Source organism: Triturus cristatus, chromosome 1_1 (assembly GCF_964204655.1).
Source record: "Triturus cristatus chromosome 1_1, aTriCri1.1, whole genome shotgun sequence".
NCBI classification, from domain to species: domain Eukaryota; kingdom Metazoa; phylum Chordata; class Amphibia; order Caudata; family Salamandridae; genus Triturus; species Triturus cristatus.
In genome coordinates this window covers 135,964,523-135,986,127 of record NC_140579.1, presented here as the reverse complement: position 1 = coordinate 135,986,127, position 21,605 = coordinate 135,964,523, and positions in this window count along the sequence as shown.

Below are 21,605 nucleotides of genomic sequence, written 5' to 3'. Positions count from 1 at the left end.
ATCTCTTCACGGTCATGGATAGATTTGGTTTAGGTACGAAATTTATTGATAAGGTACGCTTACTTTACAATCACCCTTCTGCTCAAGTGAATTGTGGTGGGTTTCTGTCTGACACCTTTACGATTAAGAGAGGGACACGCCAAGGTTGTCCATTATCCCCCCTTCTGTTTCTTTTGGCTATGGAGCCTTTGGCTGCTACCATTCGTCAATCTGATGAGGTCTCTGGTATTCCCCTCCCAATTGGACATTCCAAAATATACCTGTATGCTGATGACATTTTACTCACCCTTACTCGTCTTCCTCGGTCGATCCCTTCTCTTCTTCAAATTATTAATGATTTCTCTTCCTTTTCAGGTTACAAGATTAATTGGGACAAGAGTGAGGCTTTACCCATTTCTAACGGTACCACAAAAGCAGCCATTTTTGGATTTCCTTTTCACTGGCAGCCTTCACGCCTCAAATACTTGGGTGTCCTAGTTAATAAAGGGTTACAAGACATGGTTGCAGATAATTTGTCTCCTCTTATCTCCCAAATGCAACGGGATTTTGATAAATGGAAGGCTTTGGGTCTTTCTCTTTGGGGTAGAACCCAGGCTGTTAAAATGGTTACTCTTCCGAGATTTATATACATTTTAGGTATGCTTCCCCTACAGATTCCCTTATCCTTACTTCGGTCAGTAGATGCCCAGATTAAAACTTTCATTTGGGGTACTGCTAAGCCTCGCCTTGCTATAACTAAGTTGAAGGCTCATCAGTTATCTGGCGGAATTGGCCTTCCATCCATTGAACACTACTCTTTGGCGTTACATATTTCCCAACTCTCATATTTTTTACCTGGTATCAAAGACTTACCACAATGGGTTCAAATAGAACGATATCTTCTATCCTCAGAATCGAATCTTACTCCTCTGTATGATAGTGGCACTAGTCGTCTCGACCCGAAAAACCAGATATTATCTGCCATGCATAAATCCTGGCAGAGAAGTCATAGGTTGTTAGGCTCAAATCCAAGAATTAGTATCAAGGCTCCCCTATGGAATAATTCGGGTATTCGTATCAATGGTCGTATGTTATCCTGGCCTGAATGGCGAGCTGCAGGTATCCTCTATCCGGATCAACTTCTGCATGATGGGGATTTTAAGCCATTCTCTCAGCTCAGGGTAGAATTTGATCTTCCCCTACATCATTCTTCTAAATACCTTCAGCTCCAGCAGTGTTTGAAGACCCATATGGGGTCATCACCGTGGCTACTGCAAGACTCCCCTATATTATCCTATTTGCACATTTGGGGGAAATTTAAAGGTGTTACTTCTGGTATATACAAAATTTTTTCATCTCATCTTTTTTCTAAATCTCTTTCACACGATCTTCAGCGTAAATGGCAATCTCGCCTCTCAATTTCCTTTTCCGATACTGAATGGGATTTGATTCTAGAGAATTTAAACAAGGGAGCCCGTGAATCAAGGCTCAAATTTTGTCTTTTCAAAATACTACATGATTGGCATTGGTCTCCAGTCAAATTACACAAAGCTGGTCTTCTCTCTCATTCTAACTGCTGAAGATGTGCCAATTCAGGTTGTGATATTACTCATATAATTTGTGAATGTCCTAGTATCCAATCTTATTGGACTTACATTGGTACTACTTTGAATTCCACTATGCCCCTAAAATTGCCACTCACACCAACTAACATTCTCTTGCATGATTTACGTCACTCCCCAAAGCTCTCGAAACCACAACTCCGCCTTTTTCATACCTCACTTGCTACTGCCAAAATATGTATACTGCGTCATTGGAAATCATCTTTACCTCCCTCGCAGGAAGATTGGTTGGTGGCAATGATGCAAACAGCCTCCCATGAACGCACGATTTATAATATTCAGGACCAAGCTGACATTTTTCTCCGAATTTGGTCTCCATTTCTTAAATCAAATGCTGCTGAATCCCCTGCTTCCACTTTTACCCAAGCACATTAATCAGCTTTTACCCTCTCTTGTCCTTTGTTTATCTCTTTTCTTTGCCTTCTCTATCCTTTGCTTCATCCGTTGAGGCGTTCTTTTGTCTCTATCTAATTACTTTTTCTTCGTTCTATTTATTTATATTTTCTGCACTTTTATTTTCTAGGTTTTCCCCCCTTTTCTTTTTCTTATAGGTTATTTCTTTATTATGTATCATTCTATGCTTTGATCTAATTGTTACTTCAACTAGTATTTATTTATTTAAATGCATATTTATATCGTATTTATTCATCAGTACCCTTTTGCACAGTTTCTCTCAACATGGATTTATTTTCTCTTTATTTATTGTTGTTTATGCTCTGATGTATTTGTCTTATAAAACTCAATAAAAAATTTCAACACATAAAAAAAGCATATAGAGGGGAGAATCCTTCCTCGTTTATTTTCAAAACTGCATAATAAAGCAAAAATGCAACAACATTAATATGCGACTTATGTATGGAATATCTCAAAATAAACCAACCATCTTTTCTGCATGTGTACGATGTTGCAGTCAAAGGATGTAACATAAGTGCTACATGTGCTATTAGTAAAGCACACTCGATGTTATAATGTAACATTTAAACAGTAAAGATTACTGCTGGTGATAACTTGAATTATATTCACGTATGCGATCAATTAATGTCAAGCTCTGCTGTGTTAATTCTATGAACAACAAAACGTTCATTTCAAACAAAGCCAGATATAGGTCAAATAACTTGAGAAACTATTTTGGAACAAAAACCAGAATCATGACGGCAAAAATAATGCATCAATGGAGTGCTTGTAATCACTACTTATGATTCAATAAACAAAGTAGAGTAGCAATAGTTAATGTAGAGATTAAGGAAACTATAATCCAACTGCATATTTTCTACCACACTCTTAGTTGATTTAATATTTAAAAAAAAAAAAAAACCTTGGGCAAGCGTGACCCCATTTTGATGGAGAACCAGAACTATAGCATTCTCAGTGAACTAACAAATGTGGCGGCCATCTTAGACTGTCTACCTTTAATCAAAACATACCATTTAGGGCATGGTGAACTAACTTTACATGCAGAAAGAAATAATCAAACCAACAAGTCTAGCTTTCAGGCACATCCATTAAAAGTCCAATTGCTGAAAAGTCAATTTTGGAAGATCTACCCAATATTTGTTGAAATTGGTATATCAACAGACACGGGGATTACTCTTAGTGAAATAGAGTAATGAACTATACAAAGAACTCATCCTACTTACGTGTCTTATTACGGACTGGAAGCGCAAAGGTCTATCCAGGTAAAGAAGGCCTAACATGACTAGAGGCCGTTCAGTGTTTATAAAGCCAAGAGGCAGAGGGACGAGAACCTTTGTAATTAAGACCGGAAGCACATAAGGTTGGAAACTCAATGTAACATAGCGGCCATATTTGACTACCTCAATAAATTTGGATAATAATATGTTCGGTCTTAGTATTCGTTACAAAGGAGCCTGGGAAAAATAGTCTACTTTTCTGACACATCCATTAGAAGTCTAATTGCTGGAAAGTCAATTGTGGAAAATCTACCTAATGCTTGTTTGAAATTGATATATCAAAAAAACACGGGGATTACTTTTAGTGAAATAGAGTAACAAACTATGCGGAAAACTAATCCTACTTACGTATCTTATTATGAAATGGAAGCGCAAGGGTCTGTCCAGGTAGAAAAAGCCTAACATGACTGGAAACCGTTCAATGTTTATAAAGCCAAAAGGCAGAGGGGCGGGAACCTTCGTGATTAGGACCGGAAAAACATCGGGTTGGAAATTCGATGTAATATAGCAGCCATCTTTAACTGCCTCAGTTCATTTGAATAACAAGATGTTCGGTCCTGATATTCATTACACAGAAGCCTAGGTAAAATACTCTAAAGCTCTAGGCTGGTTTATTTTCACCTCGAAAATATCTATAAATGAACAATAAAGTCCTGAGTGTTTTAAATACACGATGTAGGATGGCGAACAAGATGTTAATTCAAATGTTTTCAATTAACGATATTCACTTTAACAGGTGATTTATGTGTAGACATATCACAGTTCTTAAATCGTCAACAGTACCAGTATCACATTTTAAATAGCTTTTATCTGTGTGGACCACAATGTGCAGACATAGAGTTTACAGTAAAGTTTACAATAAAATTTTACATGTAATAATAGTCATGTCTTTTCTATATGTGGATCACAATATGCAGACTCAAAGTTTACAATAAAGTATTGCATATAATTGTGGCCATATCTTTTATATATGGGGATCACCTTATACAGACTTGCAGCTTACAATAGAGTTTTACATATAATGAAGGCTATACTTTTTATATAGGTAGACCACCATATGCAGACTTGAAATTTACAATGAAGTTTCACATATAATGATGGTCAGACAATGTTAATTTCAGCAAGTACAATATAGTTTCACATATAATGATGGTCAGATAATGAACAATATATCCGCATATGTTGACATCAATGTTCCAGAGAGACATAAAGTGAACATAATGTAATTAATATATTGCGGATATAGTTACAACATAATCATCATTCTTTTGTACAATTTACTCATATGTAGTATGCATGTAGTCATCCTTATGTCAGACATGCTAGGGTATGCCATTCCGTGGCAGAGTTCAAGCCCTGCCTGATGTTGTCAGTTAGACAAATCCAACAGTTTTCTTTCATTGTGAGTGTGCGATCAACATTAGACTGTCTAATGGTGGATTTCACTACTTCGATAACCCACCATAATATATCTTTTTCAGTGTGTTTCATTCTGATGTAATGGTCGACGAGTGGTGCATTTTCAACCTTGCATCTGATTCTTGACTGATGTTGTAAGATACGTTTTTTGACCTTTTGTGTGGTTTTGCCTATGTATTTCAAGCCACAAGGGCATTGAATACAATAGACAACATTGCTGGTGTTGCAATTTGAGAAAGATTTCACCATGAAATTCTCTCCATTTAGTTCAAAAGATTTTATGTTGGCAGTGCTCAAGCATGCTATGCAGTTGCTGCATTTGTAGTGGCCAATCACAGGTGTAAGCTGTCTCATATTGTCAACTATATTGTGATCTGGCACTTTATAGGCAGGAACTAGTCGATCTTTTAAATTCGTGCCTCTTTTGAAAGAAAACAATGGTTCTTTGACCAATTCTGGAAGTGAGGCCAGAAGTGTCCAGTGTTTTTTTATGATTTTTTAATCTTGTTAGTGGCTGTCCCGAAGGTGGTTACGCAAACTAACTCTGGTTCACTAGTTTTTTGTTTTACTTCTAGCAAGGCATTACGGTCATTGTACCAGGCCCTTTTGAGTGATTTCTTGAGTAGTTTGTTGGGGTAACGACGTGAGTGTAATTTTTCTTTGAGTTTTTTTAGCTTCGAAGAAATAATCTTCCCTTCTGGAACAGTTCCTCCGAAGACGGAGAAACTGTCCGAAAGGGAGTCCATCCTTAAGTGACTGTGGATGGTGACTCTCATATTTCAAGAGAGTATTTCGTGCTGTGGGTTTAGTAAATAAGGTGGTATATAGTATGTTCTCTATACCTACTTTTATTGAGATGTCAAGGAAATTCATTTGTTGATTGTCAAAGTCTAGTGTAAATTTCAAGTTGGGGTTCCTGGAATTAATCCAATTATGGAACTCAGTTAAAAGTTCCCGGGTCCCTTTCCAAATGAGGAACACATCGTCTATGTATCTTAGCCAACATGTAATGTTGGCTGTGAATGGATTAGATGTGTTAGAGACATGTTTCATTTCAAAATCGGATACATAGATATTCGCTATATCTGGGGCATAAACTGCCCCCATTGCGACTCCTTTCAATTGTTAGAAGAACGTTTTTTCACAGAGGAAGAAGTTCTCACAAAGAGAAATCCTTATGCATTCAATACTGAATTCCGTTGGGACCGCATGTGGTCTGGGTCTGTTGTCAAGTAGGTTTTTTACAATCTCAAGTACTTCTAGTTGTGGAATGTTAGTGTATAAACTCTCTATGTCCATAGAGACCAGGAGTTCACACGAAGGATCAAAAGGGTAATTTTTAACCACATTGATGACTGCTGTAGTGTCCCTGATGTAAGTAGTAGTCTCAGTAGCAAAAGGGCGGATGAAAAAATCTGCATACTGAGCTAGGGGTTTTAAGATCGAATTGCAACCAGACACAATCGGTCTGCCAGGGGGCGTATTAGCATTCTTATGTATTTTCGGTAAGATGTATATTACCGGTACCGTGGGAGATTTGTTGATTAGAAAAGCTGCCTCCTTGGCACTAAGCCACCCACCTTCAAGACCCATTTTACTGAGTTCAATGATAGACTTCTCTAAACGTGTGGTTGGATTATTGGGTAATTTCTTGTAGTGTGATTCTACTGATAATTGTTTTGCCATTTCGATGTTATAGGCTTCAAGATCCCACAGCACAATCCCACCACCCTTATCAGCTGGCTTTATGATCGTGTCTGGTAAGGACTGAAGATTTCTTAGGGCTGGATGTTCATCTTGCGTAAGATTATGTTTAACATAAGCAGGAGTTTTAAAGAAGTTATCTATCTCTGTCAAGATGGCATTTTCAAAGGTGACAACTTCTTTCGCTATCATTGTATTTGTTGGAAAAAGGTCGAATGGTTATGTAGACCTGTGGTATCAGTATCTTGTGGTGTAATTTTATTTGCAAAAATTTTTTTGAGTCTTACGGAGCGAAAGAATTTGTATAGCTCCAATTTGGTTTGAAAATGGTCATTCCTATTAGTGGGTACAAAAGAGAGCCCCGTTGAGAGAACCGATATTTCAGCCTCTGAAAGTTGGTGTTTAGATAAATTAAAGATTGGAATGGTTTCAGTTGAATTTACCATTCGTAATATTAGTTCCGGGTTTGTCGAAAGCCCGGTGTATATTGATTCCGGAACCAACCTCTCTTTGTTGCTCGTTGTCGCCGTGATTGACCGGATCCTCTCCGATCCTGTCCTAAAAAAGACTGCCTAGATGTTGAAGGCTGTTGATCATATACTTGTCGGTAGATGTTATCCGATGTCTGATCACTATCTGTGTCAGAGTTGGTGTCAGAGAAAGTCACCTTTTTACGTTGTTCTTGTCTTGGACCTTGATTGGGACCTTGTGGTTGGTAGAAATCTTTAAGGAGATAAGGGTATGTTCTTTCTTTACTGTATTTCCTGATGTCTTTATGTAGTTTATCAGTTTTCTTATGAGAATTAAATTCTTCGAAATCTTTTATAGTCAATGCAATTTTATCTAACAATGCTTTTGCATTGGTGATGCTGGAATCAGTGTTGATTTTATTCTCTAAATTCTCCATTTCTTTAGAGAGCAGCTTAATGTGTTTAATAGCTGTCTCAATACTAAGCACCATCCATGTGCGCGAACACTTGTTTGATGCAAAGCTGAACCCAGTTTTAAAGTCTTCGTCGTCAATGAAGATAATAGGAATCTTTTTAATTTGTAGGCCAGTTGGTATAATATTCGCGTTTAGGCAGTCAGTCAGAAATTTGGGATGAAGCTCAGTGCGAACCAATTTCTTTTTTAATCTTTCTAACTGATTCAAATCAGATTCACATGGCAGATGCGTTACAGAACCTCTAGTGCCGAGCAATGAGAGACCTGCAGCTATCTTTAACACATATTCATCCGTGTAGGACAATGTCTCAGCCTCAGACATAGATAAAGTCAAATTTGAATGTTTTTAGAAATGAAAAGAAAAAGATCTTAAATTCTTTTTATCATCCACAGCAGACAGTTGCCTGCACATGGACGGATGCAGATGAAGGGAAAGACCCAATATACCCTTGAGGGCTTGGGCAGACAAGTTGAAAAGGTCAAAGTGCCAACAAGGGATTTTGTTCAAAACAAACTATCTAGTTGTATAATTCAAAAGAAATTAATTGGCAAGTGTATTTCAAAATTAACACCAATTAATTTATTTTGAGATATTCCATACATAAGTCGCATATTAATGTTGTTGCATTTTTGCTTTATTATGCAGTTTTGAAATAAACGAGGAAGGATTCTCCCCTCTATATGCTTTTGCTGTCAGAAAATTGAAAGAATAACTGGTAGGATTTGCTTAAACTATTGGCTCCCCTTTTTTTCAATTAACCACTAATGACTTATCTGGGACTGAACATGCTGTATACTGTGTATTTGTTTTGGTTACAGCATTAGCTAGAAACGCTCATACCATGATTTATATCAAGTATCGTGTGACATCTATAAAGTAAGCATGTTTGTCTCATCATCAGAACATATGTTTGATTCATTTTTTAACATCTTTTCACCTCGAAAATATAAATGATTAGTACCCTGTAGATAACTTCTGTAGTACAGGGCTATAAGATGAAAAAGAAAAACCAATAGGACCATTCCTCACACACGTGTTGTCTAGATTATACTTGTATTATATGTAGATAGTACAATTATGTTGAAATTGTTGTAACTGATTGTATTATGTCCACATAGGGGTCTCTTTTTTATGCAATAACAACTGTCCTGAAGATGGTCTGACGGATTGATGCCACCCAAGACCGAAACGTCGACTCCATCATCTATTTTCACAATATCTGCTATATACAGTTGATTATTTTCTCAAGAATGAGATATATCTCTGTCTAAATATATTGGAATAGATGTCTTTTTCATGAAATGTGGATATGATTTGACCCTTTCTTTCATGATTTATTGCTCAACCAATGGTGTACCTGTACTTCTTTTTACCTTGATTTATACATAAAAATATTTGTGTTTATTTCACAAAAAGATTTCCCGTGTGTGTTGCTCTTTATATTTAACGATTGAATCAGTTGATTGATATCTTTCATTGGTGTTAATTTTGAAATACACTTGCCAATTAATTTCTGTTGAATTATACAACTAGATAGTTTGTTTTGAACAAAATCCCTTGTTGGCACTTTGACCTTTTCAACAATACCACGAGGAGCACTCTCCAGCGATCTTGACCTCTTGACCTCGGATAATAATGTGAGCACTACTTGTTTCAGTGTTACACTAACAAACTGGTAACCATGTTGTCTGCCCGGTGTCTCTTTAGTGCCCCATTAAATGTTTCCCCTATCTCTATCTAGACCAAGCTAATTGCTATAATTAGTATATACATTTAGGAGAATGAGGTTATTCTTCTCAAAGGAATTTTGGAGAAATGTGGTTCAAATATTGTCCTGCAGGATTTAAAAACAGCATTGATATTTTAGCGAGCTTCAGAATAGAATTAAAAGTAGAGTTGTTTTCATTATAACATATGCTATAAGTGGTGGGGGCGTGGTTAGCGTCCAAACAAGATGGCCGCATGGGACAGCTGCTCCTAGCCTGATGTTTTAAGCGGCACATTGCCAACATCTTAACAGTAAAAGTGATGGCTCCCGGATGTTGGAGCTATGACAACACCTAGTGAGTGAGTCTATGAGTTGATTCACCCAATAGATTTCAGAAACTGAACAATCTAGAGCTGAGCCATTGCCGAGACCTCAACGAGCATCAGCTGAGATGGCGACTACCACCTCTGACAAATCCTCTCACCATCAGCGCTTCTAAAAACCCAATCACAAGATGCCTGAACAGCGGGTAAGAGCCCAGATCTTTGTACTGGGGTGAATGTATGACATTGTTCTGCATTCTGTCCATCAATTGTTCTTTTTGCACTTGTCACCACAAATGGGACGGGTATGCTTAGACGTGCCACTGGAGTCAAGCTATCCTGGCTGAAGAGGGATGAAAGCCCTAACCAGTCCTAGGATGCTTGTTTCCAGTCCAGGGAGGACCTGGCCTGGCAGTTTGTGCTGGACTGATCCCATTGGGCGCAGGTTCAAGACTGATTTGCATATGGCTGGATTCAAACTGGAATGACAGGGGGAGCAACAAAAACGATGGATTTAGGCCCAGATATCTGTACTGGGGTGAAAGTATGACATTGTTATGCATCTGTCCATCAATTGTTCTTTTTGCATTAGTTGTTGTCATTATAACATATGCTATAAGTGGTGGGGGCATGGTTAGTGCCCAAACAGGATGGCCGCCTGGGACAGCTGCTCCTAGCCTGATGTTTTAAGCTGTACATTACCAACATCTTAACAGTAAAAGTGCCGGATGCTGGATGTTGTAGCTATGAGAACACCTAGTGAGTGAGTCTACGAGTCGATTCACCCAATGGACTGGAACTGAACTATCTAGAGCTGAGCCATTGCCGAGACCTCCACGAGCATCAGCCAAGATGGCGACTACCACCTCTGACAAATCCTCTCGCCATCAGCGCTTCTAAAAACCCAGTCACAAGATGCCTAAACAGCGGGTAAGAGTGCTTCTTTCCATGCAGTCGCCTTCTCATGCAACAAAATGGAAGCCAGCAACCGGTCTCACACAAGTCAACATTTCCCACCGGTGACACGCTGAGTTCCTTCCACGCGAACTCGCCCTTTCAGGCCTCTCTCTATAAGCAGCTGGGAAACACGTGCAATAACTTCACAATAAAACTCTGCCACCTCCTGCATGGAGTGTTTTTGACTTCGATTTTAATGGCATAACTTGTGCCAAAAGAATGATTAAACTTGGTGTTCCACTACTTACCAAAACACCAATAAATACCGCGCATCCTAGGACTCGCGCTCTGAATAGATCACTGATTTATGCCAACTACATCTACCAGCGTGCACCCTAGGGCCACTAGTCGAGGGCCTCTTCAAAAGGTATAGGGTTCACAAACCAAATTCAAAACGCTGTATGGGCTACAGATCGCTATACCTCTCACAAATAGGTACGCAAACACCATTTCATCAGGTCAACTGGATTAAAACTGTTTAGCCCCAGTTACTGTCTTCCCTGCTCTACTTCATGCCCACACAGACACGCCCTTTTGCCATATCAGCTCATCCGCGCAATACCAGGCGGACCCTTTCAATCCATAACACAACCAGAAATTGCATTTTTCACCGGAATGTACGTATGAATAGCCGAATATTTATAATCTTAACTCCTGCCGGCTATAACAGAAGAGTCGACACCATAGCAGCCGGTGCTGCAATCTGTTGGTCTGTCGATTAATCCTAATGGACCTTATACGATATCACAAAACCCACAAGTCAAACGCACAATTACACTGACAACCATATCTCCATGGTCTGGGGAAGGATTTTAAAGATTTTGCAGGAAAGATCTCTGAGGCTGACAGGGGTGTAGCTACCATTGGTGTAGACGGTGCAAGGCACCAGGGCCCAGACAAGGAGGGCGCGCACTGCACTGGTTAATAGTAATCATTCCGGCTCAGGCAGGATGAGGCGTGGTGCTATACATTGTCCATGAGGTTCACTTGAACTTTTTAAACAGCAACAGTGCATGCATGGTGTAACATCCAATACAAAATAAAAGTGGCTCTTGTAGCCTTGTTCCAGATGTAAATTTATTGTTGAGATGAAGTCACAAGATAGACAGATACAGCATATAATCAGGATAGTAGAATCCAGTAAAGACTTCAGTAAAGGCCCCACTGAGAGCAGCTGCCCTGCTGCTCAGCCTCCAAGGTAACTGACAGTACACGCAAACATACACAGATAGAACTAAGGATGACATCATAGAGACTGGCTGAGCAGCAGAGTACAAGAGGCTAAGAAAGGACAAGGAAAGAGGAAAAGCGAGATGCAACACATGGCCCATGGCTATTGCATCTAAGCAGGCTAGATTTTGGTGATTGGATGCATGGGTGTCGATTCAGGGGTAGCAGAAGTGACATCACATACCCTTTGACCTTAATAACATCACAGGAAGTGACATCATTTAACCATTGACCATGATGTTTTTCCAGGAAGTGATGTCACATGACTGTAACATCACACTCACACTGTCTAACACTCCCTTACACTCATTGTTATTCATTCTCACTCACTGACTTGCAGTTACTCTTACTCTCACTCATACTTACTGACACTCAGGCCTAGATTTACGAACGATTAGCATTGTCTTTGTGTCACATTTGTGATGCAAATCTGATGCAGAGTATAAGGGTGGGGTTTACTCTTCAACGTAAATTCCGATTTGCGCTAGATAGTATAACAATGTAATGCAAAATTACGCGATGCGCTGCTTTACCTGAATTTGTATCAAGGAGGTGTTCTATTGATTGTGCATGGGCGTTTCCATGCAAATTCACATGGATTTTGACAGAACCCTATCTACAAACATTGTCAGCCAGGAATTTGCGCCAAAATCTTATGAATCCTTGAGGCATTTGTAAATGTTTTAATTTCTCCTCGTTTTTCCAACTTTGCATGTGTTCTGCATTGTACAGCACATACAACATGGGAAAAGCCTTACAGCTCAGCGTCTGTACTGGAAGGGACCCCTTCCAGTATAAAACCTATGCTTCAGAGAATGCACGCACCCTTGCACTATGGCACAAGGGTGTGTGTGTTGGCGGGTGGGTGCCAAAAGTGCATCAGCACAGACGGAGAGGAAAAATGCACCTTATCTTATTGGATGAGGTGAATTTTTTCTCTCTCCCTTTGACGCAAGGCATCAAAGCAACTTTGGTGCAGCGCTGTCTTGTGTCAAAGTGTTTTAAATCTGGGCCTCAGTCTCACTCAGTACCTGTCACTGACTATCACTCGATTTCACTCACACACATGCTCACACATATGCATGCTCTCTCACATAAACACACTCTCCAGTTAAGTGTGCTCCAAATTTGCAGTAGTTTTCACCTTTTCACATTTCAAACAGGACAATGTGATAGGATTTTCTAAATTCCATAGCCACATATTTAATGGATGCGCTGTCAGAGATGTGCTTGGAGGTCCTTAGAGGGGTGTATACCAGCCAGGTGACAGAAGTAACCAAGGTTTGATGACTGCCTCCTTCAGGGCCTTTCCGTGAAGTCAGGTGTGCTTGGAGGGTTCTAAGAGGGTTGTACACCTGCCTGGTGACAGAAGTAACCAAGGTTTGATGACTGCCCGCTTGCAGGGCTTCCTGTGCTGTCAAACGTGTACTTGGAGGGTCCACAGAGGGGTGTAGACCTGCCTGGTAACAGAAGTATATTTATAAGGTAAACAATGGTTCCGTTGGGTGAAAGAATTACTTTACATATTAGGCATAGTCAAGCGTTATTCGAGAAATGTACAGTATTTTACTGTAAGCAACACACAAGACAGTTCATTATGCAAATTCTTTATATATAAATTGCGTCATTCATATATGTATGCAATGATATTTCATGGCAGGCCGTCAAACAATAGTGTGATGATACAAGTGACACAGTGAATAAGTGCTCGGTGACAGTGTGCGTGATATATACAGTTGTTTAAAATCGAAAATATTCGAAAGTGGCCAGAAGGTTCTATAGTAAAGCTGCGTAATGGAAGAGTTCCTTTTTGGCGCAGATCCTATGTAAAGGTCCACAAAATAGTCGACGTTTCAACCCTAATACTGCACTCTTGAAAGGTCAGTGCGGGTCTTCATCAGGACTTGGATAGAAGGTGACGGCCTTAGTTAGAGAGAAAATCAATTCTATTCAGTGTGGGTCAGTGGACGATCACCGGATGGGGTCCACTTAGTTGGCGAGGGGCCTATGTTGATACAATGATCCCGTGGTATTCGGGGCTCCACAGCAGTAAAAAGTCGCATCTATATTGATGCGCAGTGCTGTCTAAAATCCAAGCGTTTCTAATCCCTTCCATTACGCAGCTTTACTATAGAACCTTCTGGCCACTTTCGAATATTTTACTGTGTCACTTGTATCATCACACTATTGTTTGACGGCCTGCCATGAAATATCATTGCATACATATATGAATGACGCAATTTATATATAAAGAATTTGCATAATGAACTGTCTTGTGTGTTGCTTACAGTAAAATACTGTACATTTCTCGAATAACGCTTGACTATGCCTAATATGTAAAGTAATTCTTTCACCCAACGGAACCATTGTTTACCTTATAAACGTACTGCCCAGGTTCTGAGGGATACTGGGTTACCCCATTATTTGTTTAACTATGGTAACAGAAGTAACCAAGGTTTCCTGATACACCTGGTGGGACGAGGGTCACGCTGCAACACCTGGTAACAGCGCCACTGCAAGCCTTCACACTCTGGGGCGGACTTCAGCCCCCAGAGTGCACTGCTGTTCTCCACACCTGCAGCGAGTGAGGGGGAGGCGGGTCCAACGCGCTCATAGCGCAGCCCCTCCCCCCGGGGCGCGGGATGCGCACGGGGACGCAGCCCGGACCAAGGGAGGGCCCGTCTGTGCCCGTCAGGGACCGGCAGAGACTGGACTGGGCCACCCCATCTGGCATTTGGACACTGACAGCTTGTGTGGTAAGCTGAAATAAGTACTATCATTGGAGGTTGTGCATATAGAGTGGGTCTTATGTGCTACTGAGAAGGACCGCCCCATATTTGTAATGCTCTGTTGTTGCTATTGCTAAAATCATGTGCAAACGCAAGGGTCCAACTGCCACGCTGGATGCCTTCATCATCAGGGCAGAATCTCTATTAAACCATGAGATACAAATAGCAGAAAGGCGCTTATCCCTTGAACCCGCTAACCTTTCTACATGCAGGCAATTGTGCTCCCCAAAATTGATAGATTCCACGCAAGCTCAACCATTAAGTCCCACAATAACGGTCCAAAATGAGGCATTCCGACCCAATACTTCTATTACCCCTCCACCCATGGCGCAAGATGAAACAAATAATACAACTAGTCCAGGCATGGCACCCAGACTTCGGAAACAAAGTCTGACAGTGGGGAATAGGGGGGAAGATCAACGAGGGAAAAATAAAGTTTATCCCGTTACAAAGAAACCTAAGGCAAAAAAAGCAGGGGGGAATGCCCAAGTGGCAAAATTAAACTTCAACTTAGATCCGCAAGTGGTAATCAAAAAATCAGTCTGCACACAGACCGAGGTCAATTATGATCAAATTAAATCAATTATAACTTTATTCGATTGTTAAAAACAACCATAAAAGCATACATTAAAAAATCATTGCGTTTAAGAAAGTCACAACAGTTCATTTAGCAATAACTCAATGGCTTAAACACCAGAATTATTAATACAAATCATTCAAGGACTTGATAAAGTGCATTATATTATACTTTTCCTAGTGCAAATCACTATTTTTAAAAATAGTGTAATTGTGGCAACACAAAACTGATTATCCAAATGTAGGATATCTAACATAGCCAAACGACATTGCCGATGACCCACCTCTCTCAAAAATGGCAGTAAAACTGTGTGCCTAATATAACTGTAAAATTTACAAAATAAAACAACATGGATAGTACTTTGAGGAGGAACATCATCACAAGGACAGGGCAATAATTTGTGCGTCCAATCATTTGTTATAGGAAAACTAACCAATCTGTGGAAGATTCCAAATCTGAAACGTGATAGTAGGAATCTATCATAGTTACCAGGGACATACAGCAAATAGGGTTGAATATTAAAAGTTGTTAAAATTAATTGGTGTTGCAGGACAGTAGGTTTTAGGATTTCCACAGAAATTCTCGCTGAATCCAAAAAAGCAAGGCCCTCCTTCTTCAAGTCCTTACGTGATATGGCTGAGATAGTAAGAGGATTTAAAAAATAATCCAGCTTTCCCATGTCAGCTAAAAATTTACGTACATATCTCAGCCCTGGTATCCTCACCACTCCTTCCAATTCCAAGATATCAATCAGTATATCTCTATTAAACTTGGTTTCATCTTTAGTCCACATCCTGTGCCATAATAGCACTGGTTCAAGTTTAATAAGATCAGATATAAAAGGAAGACCCAATTCTGCATGACAATTATAGTTAGGGGAACTCTTGGGTACTGCGAGGATACATTTCAAGAAGGAGTTTTCAACTGCCTGGATGGAAGCAGAGTCAGCAAAGCCCCAAACCCCACTACCGTACATTGCACCAGACACGCATTTAGCTTTGTAAATCTTAATTAATTCTACCGGCGGTCTGGTACCTAGTTTCATAGAGAAGGATTTAAGGGCGGCAGTCGAGCGAACCAATGCAAGTTTTTTCGCTGCCACTGCCGGACCCCAAGAGTCATTCTGGTTGAACAAGATACCCAAATAAGAAAATTGTTTAGTGGAGTCAAGCTTCTGTCCTGCTATAAAAATGGCCTTTTTAACTTTGGGATTTTGACCACAGCGCATGATGAAAGTTTTCGAGATGTTCACTCTAAGGCAGAGGTCTTCAAACTTTTGGATGCCGAGACCCCCCTGTCAACATTTTGAGGCGCAAGGACCCCCTCCTGACAAAAATGTCTAAACCTGTTGACTAAATTGCGTGGGATGAAAATGTAAATGAGGTTATGTGATGCCGCGTATTTTGGGATAGCATTGCTTCATTATTTTGATATTTGTTACACACGTAACGCTGAGGAAAGATTTCACCCAATCAGTACCCATTTATTACCAAAATACAGCAATTATCATCAGAAAGATTTCAAGTCAACCTTTGTGAAGGGCCTTCCACTCTGCAGCAATACGTGCTGGCTGCCACATTAGAAGCTCACCTGGCCCTGACCGGAAGAAGCAGGGGTCCCTTAAAACCCTGGCGGTTTTGTGTAGAGTTAAGCCGTTTACCCATGCAGCTTTCCTCTCACCCCCTCCCTTCCATCCCTCTCTCCTCTCCTAACCCCGGATCCCTCTCTCACTTTGCAGGTCATTTTCTTTCACCCCTTTTTACAACTTCTGAACTCTCCCCATTCAACCTCTCACTTCACCTTTAATCACCTCTTGCCATTCTGTCCTTTCACTGCCCTCATCTCTAACAGTCTCTCACATTTATCTCATGGCCTCTCTGGCCCTGTCACCTCCCGTGCCCCTCAGCACTTCTCATTCACCTCGTCTCTTCATTCAAATTTTTGTCTATTTGTATCTTACACCTCTCCAGTCCCCCCATTCCTCTTTCACATCTCCCCTTTGTTCTAACAGAAGCCCTCACCTTTGGATCACACTCACTTCTTGCGTGTCCACACTTCTCTTCGGCAATTCACATTTCTCCTCATCCCTGACCTCTTCAAACAAATTCTCTCACTCCCTTGCTGTCCTCTCTCATTTTGGGTGCGGATGCAAGTTCAGAATGGGATGAATGAATGTATGATTACTGATGGGCTTGTTTGAGTGAGTTGCATATTGAGTAGTGAGGTGGACAGGTGAGTGAAGTGTCACATGAGTGTACTCGTGTGACTGCAGGTTGAGGTATAGTGTGAGCAGGACAAGTGCATTTTGAGTGCAGAGTGATCACTGTGAGTGCAAGGTGAGCGGGTGAATGGTGCAAGTGCATGGTGATCAGTGTGAGTGCATTGTGATCACTGTGAGTGCAAGGTGAGCATGACAATAAAGGGCGAGAATGAGGAATGAGTTGTCTGAATGCAGGGTGCATTCCCAGACCCATGAAGTAACTCAGCATGTTATTGACGGGGCGTAGACTTTAAGATCCAAGTTAAACTATTGCGGCATTAATCGGGGATCGAGGGTGAAGGAAATAAATAATGTGCTGATCCTGCAACAAACTTCCAGTCCTATGGTTAGGGTTACCAGCAGACTATTTTGATGGCCCAGTCGGTACAAAAAAAAGCAGTCACCTAAAGCGGTATTTTCAGCGCTTATCTGTGCATACTTCCCAGGGCCGGCTTTAGTGCTGGTGGTGCCCTGTGCGACAATGATTGTTGGTGCCCCACCAATGACCACCCCCACCACGGATTCTTTCACTAGCACCCTTTAACAGTGACCAAGTCTCCATAACCCCACACTCTCAGATGCATTGAATTAGTTATATAGTGCCACTCATACCAGTGTAGGGTGTCCGAGCACTTTGCATCACACACACATTACACAGAGACAATCAATCATAAGTGTGTAAATCAGTGTATAGGAAATGTTACATAAGCCAAAGGACTAAAAGTATAGGAGTCACATGTCATCCATACTGGTAGGCAGTATAGTTCAAGAGTGCTTGGTGTGGAGAAGCACAAACTCAGAGTCGAAAAAGAAACAGCATAGTTGGGAGTTTCCTTTAATAATAAGAATTGATTTCTAGCCAAATTAACCCTTTTTGCAACATTAATCAATGTTCTAATAATGTATACTTTGCGGTGTGTATGCAGTTCTAGGATGAAAGTTAATAGCTCACTATTCTATATTAAGACTTTAAGTTACAAAAATCCAAGTAACAAAAGGATGTCTCTTTTGAAAGCAGTAACCTGCTGATCTCTTCACATCATACGCACTCTGTAATCTACTTGGTACTCATTCTTTGCAGCAGGCATATTAACCCTCTGCACTAACTTCACCTAAGTCAAAACCTCAACTATACAAAATTCTGATCTCTCTCCAGGAAGATAATTAATCACACGAGTTATCTTGACATTTATGTGAGGCCTGGTAATTGCCGGGGAAAGAAACGCTGCAGCAGGTGCTTCAAAAGCACAATAAACTTTCACACACGGCACCCCCAGGAAGCCAACTTTGTATTCCTTTCCATGAAATGCATTCTCACACTACGGCAGTGAATGTAAAATCCAAATGTAAGGAATAGGCACAGTGGGGACCCAGGGGGTACTGGAACCAGCAAAAAAACCTAAGCCTCTGTAACCAGTTTACAAAGGCATGTTAAAATGCAAATGGTCTTTAAAGACCTGTGAAAAAAACACGGGGTGCCGGAGATAGGAATCCAGACACTGCCCAGCTGAGCCCCCAGCAGCTCAAGTTTCACTGCAGCAGCCCGGGCTGAGACACAGGATGGGGGAAGTGTGGGGGGGGGGCTGGAGCCCTTGGGCCTGGGCAGAAGTGTGACTGGGAAGGCGCGACCCCCTTTGCATCACTCCACGGCCCCCCTGGGGGTCGCGCCCCACAGTTTGAAGACCCCTGCTCTAAGGCCCAACTCGTTCATAAAGAGGGCAAAACTATCACCCACGCGCTGTAATCCCACTTGAGTATGGGACATTAGCACAGCATCGTCCGCGTACATCAATGCCGGGATTGGACGACCAGCAGCGTATGGGGGGTCGAGTTTACTATTGCACAGGGCTTTCTCCAAACCATTTATATATAAATTAAAAAGGAATGGGGCGAGGACACAGCCCTGCCTAACACCACTCCTGATTGGGATTTTGCCAGTGCATTGCCCCCTAAGGCCATAACGGACGCGAGCTGAGGCGTCACTATAAAATCGTTTAAGAAAATAAATAATATTGGATTCAACCCCAAGTTGTCCCAGCACAGTCCATAAAGTGGAATGGTCAACACAATCAAATGCGGCAGAGAGGTCAACAAAGGCCAGGAACAAACTCCCTTTCCTGGCCCTCGTGTACTTCCCGGTCAGCATTAAAAGATTTAGGCTCTGTTCCACTGTTCCTAAGCCGGAGCGGAAACCATATTGTAAGTCAGATAAAATAGAATTATCCTCAGCCCAAAGCAAAAGGCGGTCCAAAATTATTCGACCCACTATTTTAGTAAAGGAATCTAAAAGGGAATTGGGTCTGTAACAACCCGGGTCGTGTCTATCCCCTTTTTTATCGATGGCACAATTATGGACTCCACACAAGTGGGCAATCATTCTGTAATACAACTAGCGTTAAGCACCTGGACCAGAAGGGGACCCCACAAAGGAACAATTGCCTTAAAAATGTCTATAGGGACACCGTCTGGACCTGGTGCCTTCCCACCCTGACTCACACGTCAGGCTAGTTCAACCTCTTCCAGGGTGAACATTAAGTTTCTTGAAATGGGATAAGCAGAGGGATTCAAAAGAGGGCTAGACTTACCTAGTCCTTCGTATACTTTAGTAAAATGATTACTCCAATCTGTTTCAGCAATTGCTATCTCTAGAGTTGGGCCAGTAGCATCGCTAAGGAAAGGAGTTCTAATGATCTTCCAGAAGCCCGCACTATCCTTCCTTACCGCAGCGTCGTGCAATGCTTCCCAAGATTCTATTTTTAGCTCGTTCTTTCTATCTTTTAGGGCGAGCTTATACTCAATCCTAAATCTACTCACTTCCTTTGCATGCCTAGGTGATTTATGCAGTTCTTTCTTTAAGAGAGAATAAGCTCTTCTGCACCTAGAATTAAACCAGCCTCCGTTTTGTTTGTTTTTAGTTTTACATTGCCTAATAAGGGAGGACCTGATTTCATTACAAATAGATAGGAAGGATGCAAGAATCTCTTCAGATGTAGACTCCTCCCTCAAACAAGTCACTACCTCAGACATACTTTTAACAATTACTGTTTTAAGTGTTTCTACTTGATCCACATCATCCCATCTTAGCGTGTAGCCATTCATACTATCAATGCTCAAATTTTCATGCAATGTGTCTGCATCTATGTTATCTTTTGGGACAGAATTCCTTGGAATCAGAATGGTTACACAGAGAGGAAAGTGGTCACTTAACGCAATATCTAAGACCTTGAAAGAATATATGCTACCAGCATGCTTAATAGTTACTAGAGCAAAATCAATTGTGGAAGTACAACCCCTCCCAGTAAATGTAGGAGGTAAGATGAAAGGGGTTGCACAAACTTCATTTACAAATCCCAAATCAAGTTTGCCTATTAGTTCGTTAAATTTTTCACCCAAAAGGGAATGATTAAAATGTGACTGACACAAACCAACTTCCTGGGTGATTCCGAACCTATTGTCTCCCCTCATGGTACACAAAGTACAATTAAAATCACCGAGGAGAAGGGTCATCATATCATATCCACAAAATTTACCTTGTAGAAAAAGTGCATTAGCCAACTTTTTAAAAACATTAAGTACATCACCAGGGGGAATGTTATTACACAAATTAATCAGGGCAATCGGAGTGTCTGAGTCCAAAAAGAGTAACAAAAATTGGAAATAAGTATCTTTGACAGGCTCTGTTACCTTTAAGATGTTCAACTTATTTGACAAATAAATCATCAGTCCACCCTTAGCTCTACCGTGGGTAACGTCCACGGCTGGTGTGTGAAAAGCCTTAAAACCATTTATATGGACCGGATCCCTACTCCATGTTTCTTGCAGACAAATCAAATCGTAAGTCTGAATAAAGGCCTGCCACAATGGGTTACCAATCTTAGATTTGATACCAGCAATGTTCCAAGAACAAACATTACATAAAGGAGGACCCAAAGGGGGGGAGATGGAAGAGTCCTCACTCAGACCGACGGGTAGAGATACAGAACCACACTCACTCCGCTTCTCTAACCCACCAACCAGAGCCTCCGGCCCCCCTGTGAGACCCTCAGACGTTGAAGGACTAGGATCTAACCCCTTGCCTTCCTTGCTGTTTTCCCTTAAAGTAATAACAGGCATAAGATCCGTGACTATCTCTGGGGAGTTGTGAAGGGAATAGAGTTGTAGTCAATCATTTGTGTACAAACCGCTAAGGGTGTCAAAGGGATTAAACGTCGGGATACCATATCTCCCTCCCATGGACCCCCCCTGACTTAATGTTTGGCAACGGGGACCTGAAAACCTATCCAGGCGTTGGGGAGAGTAGAAAAAGCCAAGGGGGAGAATGTTAACAAAATCATAACTAGCTGACCCAGTACAACCCCTCTCAATTATATTCCGGACCAATGGTGGTGACCGGAATGTTA